At 44.8% G+C, this 16346-nt stretch overlaps 1 long non-coding RNA gene across 1 annotated transcript; it reads right to left on the bottom strand.

The window, feature by feature from the left end:
- Positions 1-2067: 2067 nt before the first annotated feature.
- Positions 2068-3158, bottom strand: LOC115156988 (uncharacterized). The gene is made up of 2 exons (XR_003868368.1): positions 3086-3158; positions 2068-2867 (listed from the first exon to the last, which is right to left on the bottom strand). It is a non-coding gene; the product is annotated as an uncharacterized LOC115156988 (long non-coding RNA).
- Between the last annotated feature and the right edge of the window lie 13188 nt (positions 3159-16346).

Genomic DNA, 16346 nt, shown 5'->3' with positions numbered 1-16346 from the left:
CAACTACCCACTGCTCTGGAAGTCAGTTCTCATTGGTAAATACTGTATGTCCAAAAGCTGAAGAACATACACACATCCAGGTACTTTCCAGAGGTGCTGGAGTTGAAGGCAAACTCATGGAAAACAGAAAGGAAAACACCGCACACTGCTGCTCATGCTCCCAGGTGATATTTATTTACAACGTTTCGACCCTTAGGTCTTCATCAGGCATCCATATCCCAGGTGGGGGTGGAAGGTCCTATATATAGGGGCAGTACTCAGTGACAATACTGTATGTCAACATAGAATATTCCATTTGTTTATATTTGTCCACAGAATACATTAGCGCCCTGGTGCCGTCTAGTTCTTGTGACTGTACCGTAGAGTCCCTAGCATACTGTTACACAAGCTGCTAGAATATTGACAGAAACTGACATCCGCTGACATGACAATCTCTCATTTCATCTTCAAAACATTGTGACGGATGGCAAGAGAGAGAGCACGCTCAATTTGTCTGAAGGAATGGATACTGAAAATGTTATAGATAAAATTGCTAACTATTTCTGATACTGATCGGTGCTTAGCAAGATAATAAATTATAGGGAGAAAAATATATGCTGTTATATACATACATTAATTCTAGACTAATTACATCCTTATTAATGTGAATACACAAACTGTCAAAATAAATGTACAATTGGATGTAGCAGAAAATTACACATTGCAATCTTCCTGTTTATTTTTGGTCAAGTGCTTTCCATAACAAATGGCCATTAGGGACAAAGAACGTGCCAGAGAGCTCATTATCCCAGGGCTTGTCTCAGAGATGCCGGTAGAAACCCCCCGACCACATCAACCTGGATTACACTCTTGAGACTGCTTGTCCTAAGAGATTACAAAATGTTTGGAGTTATACAGAATCTCATTAAATTGAGGACGATGGTAGCTGAGCTGCTGGAAATCATTATAATAATGCCTCAGTCATGGTTATGCAGTGTTACTTTCAACTTGCAAGCTCACACCATTTTGCAGAGGGTAAACATCATTGTCCTCTCTTTGCCCTTTTATGTTTGATGCATAATTGTTCATGGACCACAGGTAATTTGGCATGCCAGTGACAGTGAATAAATTCACAATTCACAGCTTCAACGTTTTGTAAAAATAGGCAGCAAGACAATGTGCCTACAGTCAGTAGCCTTGCAATGCTATTCATTTTGCAATGCACATACATGAAAAGGCATAGTCGGCCCTCACATCACGATGTGGAACTAGTGTGGGTTGGCTCTGAGGGTTGCATCAGCTCTCTTTCTTTTCACTGCTCTCTCAACACTGACTGTGGAGACACGCGAGCCATTCCCCTTTCCTCAGCCATCCTCTTAGCCAAAAACCTACTTAAAAAATAACATCTTTGAACTTCCCTCTATGGTCGCCAAGGCATGGGGAAAGCCTCTCTCCACCACGTCCATCTTCACCCCTCAGACGACAGACAAAATGGCATCCAGGACAAGCTGTAGTGTTGGCTGTATTTTCTTCACTAATGAGAACATCTGTGTGATACCCGCCAGCCTTAGCAACTGTCTCCTAGCAAAGGTGGCGGGGAACTTGGGCAGGCAGCTGTTGTTGTAAAAGTGGCAGTTTACACTGGCACGGAGGTTACATCAGCGTGGCACTAAAATAACTCTGCAGTCTGAAGGGGAGTTAATACATTCTCACTGCCTTTTTTTATTTCAATCTCCAGAGCTTAACTGGTCTCTGAAGTTCCCTTTCTGTGTAATATTTATTTGTGTGGAATTTAATCTTATAGAAAAACAACATTGGAGGTGATTGACCTCACTACTTGATTTAGTAGTAAGGTGGTAAAGATGTTGTAAAAGGTGGTCTGTAGGTTGAATGTTCAATGTATGTGAGGCTTACTGTACTAGAGGTTAATGTAGTACCCTGGATAAATGTTTTTAACCTTAATTGCCTCAGTTAATGTCATGTTGTCCGAGATAAGGTTGTCTGAGAGGAAACATTTTACAAGATCAAATGGAACAATGCTCCCCCCTATTGGACATTCCAATGTTTTCACAAAGTCTGAGTAACAGATTTGATGCAGAATGTATACAGGATTTTATTGTGTAGCATGAGAATTATAAGCAAGACACATGAATTTGTCAACCCATAACAATTTAATGGTGACAGTGTCTTCTGTCTACATTGTACATATATTATGTCACTTTCAGGACAGTAGTTTGGCTAGCAGAGGAGCTGCCCCTGAGAACAACTACAAGCTAGCAAAAAAGTAGAATTTCAGAAATGGAGCCAACTGGAAAAGTCTTCAACCAGAAACTGGAGCCAAGTGGAAACATCAATATATGAGTAAGTCTCAGCTTCAGGACAACAGTGTAAACTGGGTTTAAGTTGTGGAGACGTGGAAACGACAGTTCCAGTTCTGACACCACAGGCCGACACGTAATTTATACTGGTGCGATTAATGGTCATCCACGGCTCGCACAAACCTAAAGTGCCAGCATGTCCAGCGACAATATTCTCCAGGAGAATCGGATGGAAGTGCATCTGACATCCGTTCAGGCTGCTCCAAATTCTAATTCACATATGTAAGTCACGGTACTTAGTCATCCCACATCTTCCCAATGTAAACCCACCTTTAATATGAGTCAGAGTCTCAGCTTTAGGACAAAAGTGTAACAGCAATGTCTATTTCTCCTGGTTCCCTTCGCCATCTGCTGGCCATTTGACAGAGATGTGATAGGGTTTCCGCTGATTTTCAGAGACAAAATCTGGGGCATGACTCATCAGGTCATTGCCCCTGAATGATTTGGGGAAGGCAATCACGTCCCTGATGCTGGGGGTTCCAACTATAATGGACACTAGGTGGTCCAAACCTAGAGAAGAAGTGAACAAGGGATTTTAGTCAGGGGAATGAAATGATGACTCATAAATAATGCATCACACTTGGCTGCAGGAAGACAAGGGGCCTGGTCTACTAAGTCTACTACTTAACATCTGTAGAACAAGTGGTGAAATATCAAAGCATAAGAAACACAGCTGGGTTTGTCAGTTATGATGGTTATTATGGCTGATTAACCCCATGCAATCCCACCATGAGGATGAGCCCCAGAGTCCAGTGCCTCTAGCAGGTGAGAGAGGAGAGACGGATCGTCCTGGAAGACAGAACAAACCAGTCAGGGCCCGGTTTCCCAAAAACATCTTAAATAGATACTACTCCTGGATACCATTTTTGTCTCTGCATCCAGTATGAATGAAGATAAAGGCAGTTTTGTGAGCCAGTGCTAATTAGTCTATGGTATCTAGTAGCATGCTTCCAGTCATTGCGCTAACGCTAGTAAGCAATTGCGCTAATGCTAGTCACCAACTTTATCAGAAAATAAAAGATCAACACTAAACTGATCCTTTGGTCATATGTAAGGCGATCAAAACACAATGCAGAGGCAATCTACAGTGGTCACATCTGCACCAGTAACGCTGGCTTAGTGTGCAACAACTGGTGGTGGTGAGTATAACCAGAGATACTGGAATATAATGGCTTCTCTGGTATAACTTAGCTAACAATGTTAGATACGTTTAATGCTGGTTATGTAGGTAGCTACAGTTGAAGTCGGAAGTTTACATACACTTAGGTTGGAGTCATGAAAACTCGTTTTTCAACCACTTCACACATTTCTTGTTAACAAACTATAGTTTTGGCAAATCGGTTAGGACATCTACTTTCTGCATGACACAAGTAATTTTTCCAACAATTGTTTACAGACAGATAATTTCACTGTATCACAATTCCAGTTGGTCAGAAGTTTACATATACTAAGTTGACTGTGTCTTTAAAAAGCTTGGAAAATTCCAGAAAATGATGTCATGGCTTTAGAAGCTTCTGATAGGCTAATTGACATAATTTGAGTCAATTGGAGGTGTACCTGTGGATGTATTTCAAGGCCTACCTTCAAACTCAGTGCTTCTTTGCTTGACATCATGGGAAAATGAAAAGAAATCAGCCAAGACCTCAGAAAATAATTGTAGACCTCCACAAGTCTGGTTCATCATTGGGAGCAATTTCCAAACGCCTGAAGGTACCACATTCATCTGTACAAACAATAGTACGCAAGTATAAACACCATGGGACCACACAGCCGTCAATACGCTTAGGAAGGAGACGCGTTTTATCTCCTAGAGATGAACGTACCTTGGTGCAAAAAGTGCAAATCAATCCCAGAACAACAGCAAAGAACCTTGTGAAGATGCTGGAGGAAACAGGTACAAAAGTTTCTATATCCACAGTAAAACGAGTCCCCTATCGACATAACCTGAAAGGCCGCTCAGCAAGGAAGAAGCCACTGCTCCAAAACCGGCATAAAAAAGCCAGACTACGGTTTGCAACTGCACATGGGGACAAAGATTGTACTTTTTGGTCCTCTGGTCTGATGAAACAAAAATAGAACTGTTTGGCCATAATGACCATCGTTATGTTTGGAGGAAAAAAGGGAAGGCTTGCAAGCCGAAGAACACCACCCCAACCACGAAGCACAGGGGTGGCAGCATCACGTTGTGGGGTGCTTTGCTTTAGGAGGGACTGGTGCACTTCACAAAATAGATGGCATCATGAGGTAGGAATATTGTGGCTATATTGAAGAAACATCTCAAGACATCAGTCAGGAAGTTAAAGTTTGGTCGCAAATGGGTCTTCCAAATGAACAATGACCCCAAGCATACTTTCAAAGTTGTGGCAAATTTGGCTTAAGGACAACAAAGTCAAGGTATTGGAGTGGCCATCACAAAGTCCTGACTTCAATCCCATAGAAAATTTGTGGGCAGAACTGAAAAAGCATGTGCGAGCAAGGAGGCCTACAAACCTGACTCAATTAAACCAGCACTTTTGGAGGAATGGGCCAAAATTCACCCAACTTATTGTGGGAAGCTTGTGGAAGGCTATCCGAAACGTTTGACCCAAGTTAAACAATTTAAAGGCAATGCTACCAAATACTAATTGAGTGTATGTAAACTTCTGACCCACTGGGAATGTGATGAAAGAAATAAAAGCTGAAATAAATCATTCTCTCTACTATTATTCTGACATTTCACATTCCTACTATAAAGTGGTGATCCTAACTGACCTAAAACAGGGACTTTTTACTAGGATTAAATGTCAGGAATTGTGAAAAACTGAGTTTAAATGTATTTGGCTAAGGTGTATGTAAACTTCTGATTTCAATTGTATGTTTTGATAAAGCGAGGCAGGCTAGCTAATGTTAGCTAGCAAGGCAGGCTAGCTAACGTTTTAGCTAATGTTAGCGTAGCTAGCTAGCTACCACATTACAGCTTAGTTAGGTCATAGATCATGTTTATTGTGTTGTCTAGATACTGCTGGTTATGTAACATTATCATTTGATAATGCTAGCGAGGCAGACTAGAAAACTTGAGCATACAAATCAGATTTGCAAGTTAGTTCATATTTCATATGTATTGTATTGTCCAGGGCAAAACTAAATAATGAATGCAGCTACAGTTTGGTGGTAGCCAACTCATGTCTGAGTCTGACTAATTCAGTGAACTAGGAGCAACAAACTGTAACGTTGTCACAGTCCTGAATCGAATCCAACCTGGAGCTACATTCAGAAAAGCATAGAATTAGCTTGACTCGAGTTACTACCCTGATGACATGGACAGCTTCATCAACAATGGTCATGTGAAAAGTTGTATTAAAAAAAGCCCCAGTTTGGTAAACTACTAGGTTTATTACCCAGCCAAGCAGATACAACTAGTAGAGTCATATTGGTTGTGAAGTGCATTATCAAAAAGCTTTGTTCTTTCTTTATAACAAAATGCTATTTACCATTTGGCTGTCTATTGTATCACCATGTCACAGGTCCACCCAGTCAACACCACTTCATAAGATGAGGAAGTACATTGTTTATGAGGATTGCCTGGTAAAAGGTCAAAACAGTTTTGAGTTTTGTCCCAATTTACCTTCATAACCTAGCCTGGTGTAACTAGCCTGATAGCTGCGTTTACCATTCCATTTCACATCACATAATGAAATCTGAAGTGAAATAGAAAGGAGAATGCAGCGATCAGGTGGAACGAGGGTTGCATCATCTCTCTTTCTTTTCACTGCCCTCTCAACACTGACTGTGGAGAGACAAGCGAGCCATTCCCCTTTCCTCAGCCATCCTCTCAGCCAAAAATCCACTAAAAAAACGAAGTCTTTGAACTTCACTCTATAGTCGCCAAGGCATGGGGAAGATCTCTATTCACCACTACTATCTTCACCCCTCAGACAACAGACAAAATGGCATCCAGGACAAGCTGTAGTGTTGGCTGTATTTTGTGCACTAATGAGAACATCTGTGTGGTACCTGCCAGCCTTAGCAAATGTCTCCTAGCAAAGGTGGCGTGCGGATTGGGCAGGCAGCTGTTGTTGTAAAAGTGGCAGTTTACACTGACACGGAGGTTACATCAGCGTGGCACTAAAATAACTCTGCAGTCTGAAGGGGAGTTAATACATTCTCACTGCCAATTCTTTTTTTTCAATCTCCAGAGCTTAACTGGTCTCTGAAGTTCCCTTTCTGTGTAATATTTATTTGTGTGGAATTTAATCTTATAGAAAAACAACATCGGAAGATGTAGATCCTGTTAAGCTCTGTCAGGTTGGATGGGGGAGCGTCGCTGCACAGCTATTTTCAGGTCTCTCCAGAGATGTTCGATCAGATTCAAGTCCAGGCTCTGAATGGGCCACTCAAGGGCATTCAGAGACTTGTCCCGAAGCCACTCCTGCATTGTCTTGGCTGTGTGCTTAGGGTCGTTGTCCTGTTGGAAGGTGAACCTTCGCCCCAGTCTGAGGTCCTGAGCACTCTGGAGCAGGTTTTTATCAAGGATCTCGCTGTACTTTGCTCTGTTCATCTTTCCCTCAATCCTGACTAGTCTTCCAGTCCCTGCCGCTGCAAAACATCCCCACAGCATGATGCTGTCATCACCATGCTTCACCATAGGGATGGTGCCAGGTTTCCTCCAGACGTGACACTTGGTATTCAGGCCAAAGAGTTCAATCTTGGTTTCATCAGACCAAAGACTGTTTCTCATGGTCTGAGAGTCCTTTAGGTGCCTTTTGGCAAACTCCAAGCGGGCTGTCATGTGCCTTTTACTGAGGAGTGGCTTCCGTCTGGCCTCTCTCCCATAAAGGCCTGATTGGTGGAGTGCTGCAGAGATGGTTGACCTTTTGGAAGCTTCTCCCATCTCCACAGAGGAACTCTGTCAGAGTAACCATTGGGTTCTTGGTTACTTCCCTGACCAAGGCCCTCCTCCCCGGATTGCTCAGTTTTCCCGGGCGGCTAGCTCTAGGAAGAGTCTTGCTGGTTCCAAACTTCTTCCATTTAAGAACGAAGGAGGCCATTGTGTTCTTGGGAACCTTTAATGATGCAGAAATGTTTTGGTACCCTTCCCCAGATCTGTTCCTCGACACAATCCTGTCTCTAAGCACTACGGACAATTCCTTCGACCTCATGGCTTGATTTGTTTCTGACATGCACTGTCAACTGTGGAACCTCATATAGACAGGTGTGTGCCTTTACAAATCATGTCCAATCAATTGAATTTACCACAGGTGGACTCCAATCAAGTTGTAAAAACATCTCAAGGATGATCTATAAAAACAGGATGCACCTAAGCTCAATTTCAAGACTCGTATCAAAGGGTCTGAATAGTTATGTAAATAAGGCATTTCTGATTTTTCTGAAAAATGTCTATAAACCTGTTTTCACTTTGTCATTATGGGGTATTGTGTTTAGATTGATGAGGGGAAAAAATTATTTCAAAATTTTAGAATAAGGCTGTAACGTAACAAAATGTGGAAAAAGTCACCGAGTCTGAATACTTTCCAAATAAACACATTTTTCTATCAGTCAATATGGGGAGAGAGAAACCCTGTGTATTCTGCACCAGGATCAGTAAACTACTGTTATATACAGGACACCACATAGGGAGATATGACCCGTCTGACATGTTTGCCAAGGTAGCCACATTACCATCAGACAAAATGCCGACAGACAAAGTAAATATATCGGCTGGGAATGACAATGAAAGTTGCATTAGCAGAACACTGCTTCTACGGTATTATGTAAAGGGTTGTTTATTCTACATGGGCCTGTTCCTACAATTGAAAGTTAGCAAAAACACTTAAAAAAAAAAAATATCTACATAAATTCAACAATTGAATTTCTCATATTACTCTGTAGGCTACTGAGCTAGTCAAAGCTTCCTCTGGCATATCACCGTATATCTGCCTGTAGTTATTGAACTCAACCTGCAGGAGGTTTGCTTATATAATGGCGCCAGAAGAGATGGCAGCAGTTTTACGGGCGCCCAACCAATTGTGCTATTATGTGTTTTTTTTCGCATTATTTGTAACTTATTTTGTACGTAATGTTTCTGCAACCATATCATACAGCAAAAAACAGCTTCTGGATATCAGGACAGCGATCACTCACCTCGGATTAGACAAAGATTTTTACTTCAACAAGCAGGATGTACAGGACATTCTACGAAGACCCGACAAGGCCAACATCCCAGTTATTTGCAAGAGGGAGAGACACAGGTACAGCGGACACAGAGCGGGGCCTCGTAAGGATCCACAGAAGGCGAGTGGGAAAGCTGCCGTTACCATCAATATTACTCGCCAACGTGCAATCATTGGACAATAAATTAGACGAGGTACAATCACGAATATCCTACCAACAGGACATCAAAAACTGTAATATCTTGTGTTTCACGGAATCGTGTCTGTTTATTTACCACCACAGACGGATGCTGGCACTAAGCCCACACTCAGTCAGCTGTATAAGGAAATAAGCAAACAGGAAACCGCTCACCCAGAGGTGGCGTTCCTAGTGGCCGGAGACTGTAATGCAGGGAAACCTAAATCAGTTCTACCTAATTTCTATCAACATGTTAAATGTGCAACCAGAGGGGAAAAAATTCTAGATCACCTGTACTCCACTCACACAGAGACGTGTACAAAGCTCTCCCTCGCCCTCCATTTGATAAATCCGACCACAATTATATCCTCCTGGTACCTGCTTACAAGCAAAAATTAAAGCAGGAAGCACCAGTGACTCGGTCTATAAAAAAAGTGGTCAGATGAAGCAGATGCTAAACTACAGGACTGTTTTGCTATCACAGACTGGAACATGCTCCGGGATACTTCCGATGGCATTGAGGAGTACACCACATCAGTCACTGGCTTTATCAATAAGTGCATCGAGGACGTCCTCCCCACAGTGACTGTATGTACATACCCCAACCAGAAGCTATGGATTACAGGCAACATTCGCACTGAGCTAAAGGGCAGAGCTGCCGCTTTCAAGGTGCGGGACTCTAACCCGGAAGCTTATAAGAAATCCTGCTATGCCCTCCGATGAACCATCAAACAGGCAAAGCGTCAATACCGGGCTAAGATTGAATCATACTACACCGGCTCTGACGCTCGTCTTATGTGGCAGGGCTTGCAAACTATTACAGACTACAAAAGGAAGCACAGACGCGAGCTGCCCAGTGACACAAGCCTACCAGACGAGCTGAATCACTTCTATGCTTGCTTCGAGGCAAGCAACACTGAGGCATGCATGAGAGCATCAGCTGTTCCGGACGACTGTGTGATCACGCTCTCCATAGCCGCCGTGAGTAAGACCTTTAAACAGGTCAACATTCACAAGGCTGCAGGGCCAGACGGATTACCAGTACGTGGGTCCCGGGCATGTGCTGACCAACTGGCAGGTGTCTTCACTGACATTTTCAACATGTCCCTGATTGAATATGTAATACCAACATGTTTCAAGCAGCCCACCATAGTCCCTGTGCCCAAGAACACGAAGGCAACCTGCCTAAATGACTACAGACCCGTAGCACTCACGTAGCACTCACGTCCGTAGCCAGTGCCTTGAAAGGCTGGTAATGGCTCACATCAACACCATTATCCCAGAAACCCTAGACCCACTCCAATTTGCATACTGCCCAAACACATCCACAGATGATGCAATCTCTATTGCACTCTACACTGCCCTTTCCCACCTGGACAAAAGGAACACCTACGTGAGAATGCTATCCATTGACTACAGCTCAGCGTTCAACACCATAGTACCCTCAAAGCTCATCACTAAGCTAAGGATCCTGGGACTAAACACCTCCCTCTGCAACGGAATCCTGGTCTTCCTGACGGGCCGCCCCCAGGTGGTGAGGGTAGGTAGCAACACATCTGCCACGCTGATCCTCAACACTGGAGCCCCTCAGGGGTGCGTGCTCAGTCCCCTCCTGCACTCCCTGTTCACCCACGATGGCCAGGCATGACTCCAACACCATCATTAAGTTTTCAGATGACACAACAGTGGTAGGCCTGATCACCGACAACGACGAGACAGCCTATAGGGAGGAGGTCCGAGACCTGGCCGGGTGGTGCCAGAATAACAACCTATCCCTCAACGTAACCAAGACTAAGGAGATGATTGTGGACTACAGGAAAAGGAGGACCGAACACGCCCCCATTCTCATCGACGGGGCTGTAGTGGAGCAGGTTGAGAGCTTCAAGTTCCTTGGTGTCCACATCACCAACAAACTAGAATGGTCCAAACACACCAAGACACTCGTGAAGAGGGCACGACAAAGCCTATTCTCCCTCAGGAAACTAAAAAGATTTGGCATGGCTCCTCAGATCCTTAAAAGGTTCTACAGCTGCAACATCGAGAGCATCCTGACTGGTTGCATCACTGCCTGGTATGGCAATTGCTCGGCCTCCGACCGGAAGGCACTACAGAGGGTAGTGCGTACGGCCCAGTACATCACTGGGGCTAAGCTGCCTGCCATCCAGGACCTCTACACCAGGCGATGTCAGAGGAGGGCCCTAAAAATTGTCAAAGTCCCCAGCCACCCCCGTCATAGACTGTTCTCTCTACTACCGCATGGCAAGCTGTACCAGAGTGCCAAGTCTAGGGCAAAAAGGCTTCTCAAGAGTTTTTACCCCCAAGCCATAAGACTCCTGAACAGCTAATCAAACGGCTTCCCGGACTATTTGCATTGTGTGCCCCTCCCAAACCCTCTTTAATGCTACTGCTACTCTCTGTTTATCATATATGCATAGTCAGTTTAACTATACATTCATGTACATACTACCTCAATTGGCCCGACCAACCCGTGCCCCCGCACATTGGCTAACCGGGCTATCTGCATTGTGTCCCGCCACCCACCACCCACCACCCGCCAACCCCTCTTTTACGCTACTGCTACTCTGTTTATCATATATGCATAGTCACTTTAACCATATCTACATGTACATACTACCTCAATCAGCCCGACTAACCGGTGCCTGTATATAGCCTCGCTACTGTTATAGCCTCGCTACTGTATATAGCCTCGCTACTGTTATTTTTCACAGTCTTTTTTACTGTTATTTTCATTTCTTTACTTATACTACCTATTGTTCACCTAATACCTTTTTTGCACTGTTGGTTAGAGCCTGTAATTAAGCATTTCACTGTAAGGTCTACACCTCTTGTATTCGGCACACGTGACAAATAAACTTTGATTTGATTTGTTTGCTGTGATTGAGGTGGGGGGAAACAGCTGACAGATGGGTGTGTCTTGGTGGTGGCAAGGACACACCCAAGAAACACCCACATCAAACCGCACCCCCAAGCCAACTCACGTTTGGCTTCTGTCACCATTTCTTGAGGAGCAAGCCAAAATACGATGCCAAATCAGCAGGTGCAATTCCCCTTTAAAAAGCCAAACATAACACAATATCTGCTAAATAATTTCAAGCAATATTGTCCCTGTATGTCTGTGTGGTGCATGTGTTTGTCTACCATTCACTTTGTGTAGCCAGTTAGCAATAATGATAAATGTCTTCTGGGTAGACAGAAAGACTTTTCCAAAAATGTTCTCAAATGAATGTTAATTGCAAAGTAGGCTTATTGGGCAGAATTATATGATTATTTGTATCACTAAGTTGGCCTTTGTCACGTCCTGACCATAGTAAGTTGTTATTTTCTATGGTAGAGTAGGTCAGGGCGTGACAGGAGGTGTTTGTCTGTTTTTGTATTTCTATGTTCAGTTTCTAGTTCTGTATTTCTATGTTGGTGTTGTTGGGTTGATCTCCAATTGGAGGCAGCTGATCCTCGTTACCTCTAATTGGAGGTCATATTTAAGTTGATGTTTGTCCCACCTGTTCTTGTGGGTGATTCATTTTTGAGTCGTGTGTTTTCTCTCTGCGTCACGGTTTGTTGTTTTTGTGTATTCAAGTATTTAGTGTATTGCATTTAGTTTCACGGTAAATAAAATATGTGGAACTACGAACACGCTGCATTTCGGTCCGATCCTTTGAACAGCCGTGACAGAATCACCCACCATAAAAGGACCAAGCAGCATGCCCAGGAGGAGCAGGGATCCTGGGCCAGGGAAAGGAGAGAATGGAGTCCATCCTGGACATGGGAGGAGGTAATGGCAGGGGACAAGACCCTGCCATGTAAGCAGGTGGAGACAGCGAGGGAGGAACGGCAACATTACGAGGAGCTAGCCGAACGAAGGAAGCACGAGAGGCATCCCCCCAAAAAATGTGGGGGGGGGGGCACACGGGAAGTTTGGCAGAGTCAGGATGGAGACCTGAGCCAACTCCCGGTGCTTACCGTGGGAAGCGAGTAACGGGGAAAGCACCGTGTTATGCGGTGATGCGCACTGTGTCGTCAGGGCGCACTCACAGGCCGGTGTGATCTGTGCCCGCGCCCTGCATTAGTCGAGCTAGGTAGAGCATCCAGCCAGAACGGGTTGTGCCAGCTCTACGCTCGAGATCTCCAGTGGGCCTCCATGGCCCAGTATATCCTGTTCCTGCTCCCCGCACTCGCACCGAGGTGCGTGTTACTAGTCTGGCGCCTCCTATGCCAGCCCCACGCATCAGGCCTCCAGTGCGCATCCCCAGTCCGGAGCCTCCAGCGACGCTCATCAGTCCGGAGCCTTCAGCGACGCTCATCAGTCCGGAGCCTCCAGCAACGCTCATCAGTCCGGAGCCTCCAGCAACGCCCCCCAGTCCGGAGCCTCCAGCGACGCCCATCAGTCCGGAGCCTCCAGCGACGCTCCCCAGTCCGGAGCCTCCAGCGACGCTCCCCAGTCCGGAGCCTCCAGCGACGCTCCCCAGTCCGGAGCCTCCAGCGACGCTCATCAGTCCGGAGCCTCCAGCGACGCTCATCAGTCCGGAGCCTCCAGCGACGCTCATCAGTCCGGAGCCTCCAGCGACGCTCATCAGTCCGGAGCCTCCAGCGACGCTCATCAGTCCGGAGCCTCCAGCGACGCTCATCAGTCCGGAGCCTCCAGCGACGCTCATCAGTCCGGAGCCTCCAGCGACGCTCCCCAGTCCGGAGCCTCCAGCGACGCTCCCCAGTCCGGAGCCTCCAGCGACGCTCATCAGTCCGGAGCCTCCAGCGACGCTCATCAGTCCGGAGCCTCCAGCGACGCTCATCAGTCCGGAGCCTCCAGCGACGCTCCCCAGTCCGGAGCCTCCAGCGACGCTCCCCAGTCCGGAGTCTCGAGCGGAGGTCTGCAGCCCGGAGTCTCGAGCGGCGGTCTGCAGCCCGGAGTCTTGAGCGGCGGTCTGCAGCCCAGAGCCTCCAGCAGCGGCCTGCAGCCCAGAACCTCTAGCAATGATCTACAGTCCGGTTCTTTCGACGACAATCCACGGTCAGGTGGTAAAGAAGCAGAGGGATCAGTGGGTGGAGTGGGGGTTACACCACGAACCCGAGCCGCCTCCATGGGGGGAGGCGCTAGATAAGAAGGTTCTGGGTACTGTATATGAGCCGCCATAGACATTAGTCGCCCACCCTACCCTCCCTTTGTGTTTTGTTGTTGGGGGGGGTTGTTGTTTTTTTTAGTTTTTTTTTTTAGGTGCGGTCGGAGTCCGCACCTTTGGGGGGGGGGGTACTGTCACGTCCTGACCATAGTAAGTTGTTATTTTCTATGGTACAGTAGGTCAGGGCGTGACAGGGGGTGTTTGTCTGTTTTTGTATTTCTATGTTCAGTTTCTAGTTTTGTATTTCTATGTTGGTGTTGTTTGGGTTGATCTCCAATTGGAGGCAGCTGATCCTCGTTACCTCTAATTGGAGGTCATATTTAAGTTGATGTTTGTCCCACCTGTTCTTGTGGGTGATTCATTTTTGAGTAGTTTGTTTTCTCTCTGCGTCACGGATTGTTGTTTTTGTGTATTCAAGTATTTAGTGTATTGCATTTAGTTTCACGGTAAATAAAATATGTGGAACTACAAACATGCTGCATTTTGGTCCGATCCTTTGAACAGCCGTGACAGCCTTTTGTTTTGAAAACTCTGTCATGACGACATATGCAGCAGCAAAAACATTGCTAGGCCAGCACATTCCTTTCTTGCAAAATGAAAGAGGTATGACACTCAAATCAAAATACGTTTATTTTTTTGCAGCCCTAAAAAGTGGTCTTCTGATGTGATTTAAGCATTGACATGGGCTCAGAACATCCAATGTCATTGTTTCTCTATGAATAATTGTACGTTTGAGAGTGTAAAACCGTTTTGAAAGCTAGGAAATAATTAATGAGTAGCTCGCAACAATTTAAAAGTAGCGCTCATGCTGGAGAAGGTTGGAGACCCCTGTTATAGGGTAAGCATTAGAACAAGCTGCCTCAATATTTGCAGCCCTAAGGTAATATCTCTAGGAGCTGATCCATTGTCAGTATTCTAATGTTATGTTACGATTTGAATGGAGAAAGCTGATCAGAGAGCTCCTACAGAGGAATTAACTTAAAAAGGCCAAGACACACCATTACAAAAGTTGGCCATGCGCAGCAGATAACCTGCTGGGTGTTGACGAACGGTGGCGATTCAACATGCAGAATTCAGGAAATGGACAGAAAATGACACCCGATGTTCTGTTGTCAGAGGCGATAGGGTGGCCACTGTTGCTTTTAACCAGTCTGTTTAGTCCTCACGTCTGGCTTATTCTATTCATCACTGAGCTGGAAGGCTAATGACAGTATAATCTAGCCTATAGCTACAGTAGTGAATACGGTCTTATTACCAGTAATAATAAATATTACCTTCCGAACTTGCAGCAATTTAGGAGATCTGTGCAGCTCAGAAACTTTCAGATAAAGAGGGAGCAACAATGAGTGCTGTGATTACAATCCTAATCAGTTGTTTATTTTGAGAGGCTATAATTGCAGTACTAATGGTAACTGTGCTTGCATATCATCCTCAGCCTGATAGAAATTACTGTGTTTGGGAAATCAGCATCCTGGTGCTCTTACTTATCCAGTCCAAGTTCATAACCTTGAGGATTATCTCCAGGACATACTGCTGCTCTGAGGCCTTGAGAATGAGAATGAATCCTCCTCCGATCTCACACCTGTTCAGGACCAGGTCATAATGCTGGCCATGTACCTGCCATAATGACACAGGAGGAATAGATGAATGATACAGACATACGGTCTCAGTGTAGGCCGTTAAAGGATGCTCACTGATTTTAACGGGGTTTTTTTTTATATTGACTTATGGGATACTCTTGTTACGATACAAATTAAATATACTTGGCTATGAAATTTGCTTGAATATATAGTTTGGTTTGCTAAACTTCTTGTATGGACTACATCTTGTTTGAAAATAGCAGTGACAGCAATGTTAGACACAGTACTCAGTGGGGCTCGTTCCATCTCAAAAAGCACAAGAAAGAGGATTTGGATATGAAGCTCGAAAATGCTAAAATAGGTAACATTGACTTGAATTGGATTTGTGCCACAAATGCCAAAAAGTTATCATTTGAAACAGTGGCCAGGTAGACAAAACCAAATTATGGCTTGCTGCCTTACCTTGTCCATAAACTGCTTACAGGTTAAGGAAACCAAGTTGTAATTTGGGTGAACTATCCCTTTAATATTGCGGGGGGTCTTTAAAAAATAAATCACCTGGAACAGCACCATCTAGTTGTCAGAACCTGGAAATATCAGGATGTAGGATGGGACATAAACCTAACAACTTCAATTACTAATTTCTTTGAACAGTGTGGCGGGGGGGTCACCAAATTCACTGAGAATACATTACATAGGATGAAGAAACAATACTGCGAGCCGCAGCTCCATCCTACTTGTTAGACATAGAGAACTGATACTGTATACTTGATGTTAGGGTGGGATTTGCGGGGTGTGTGGGGGGTCCATTGTTGGCTTTTGACAATTTCTCTGGATTCCTTACTGATTGTTAGAAAAAAAGTATGGTCCAAATTGGATGTTAGGTACTATATTTATTGAATATTATCTGAATCCTATACATTAAAATTGTGATGCAATCAATTAGCTTA

This window comes from Salmo trutta, chromosome 21, assembly GCF_901001165.1.
Source record: "Salmo trutta chromosome 21, fSalTru1.1, whole genome shotgun sequence".
Taxonomy (NCBI): domain Eukaryota; kingdom Metazoa; phylum Chordata; class Actinopteri; order Salmoniformes; family Salmonidae; genus Salmo; species Salmo trutta.
This window is presented reverse-complemented; position numbering and strand designations above follow the sequence as displayed.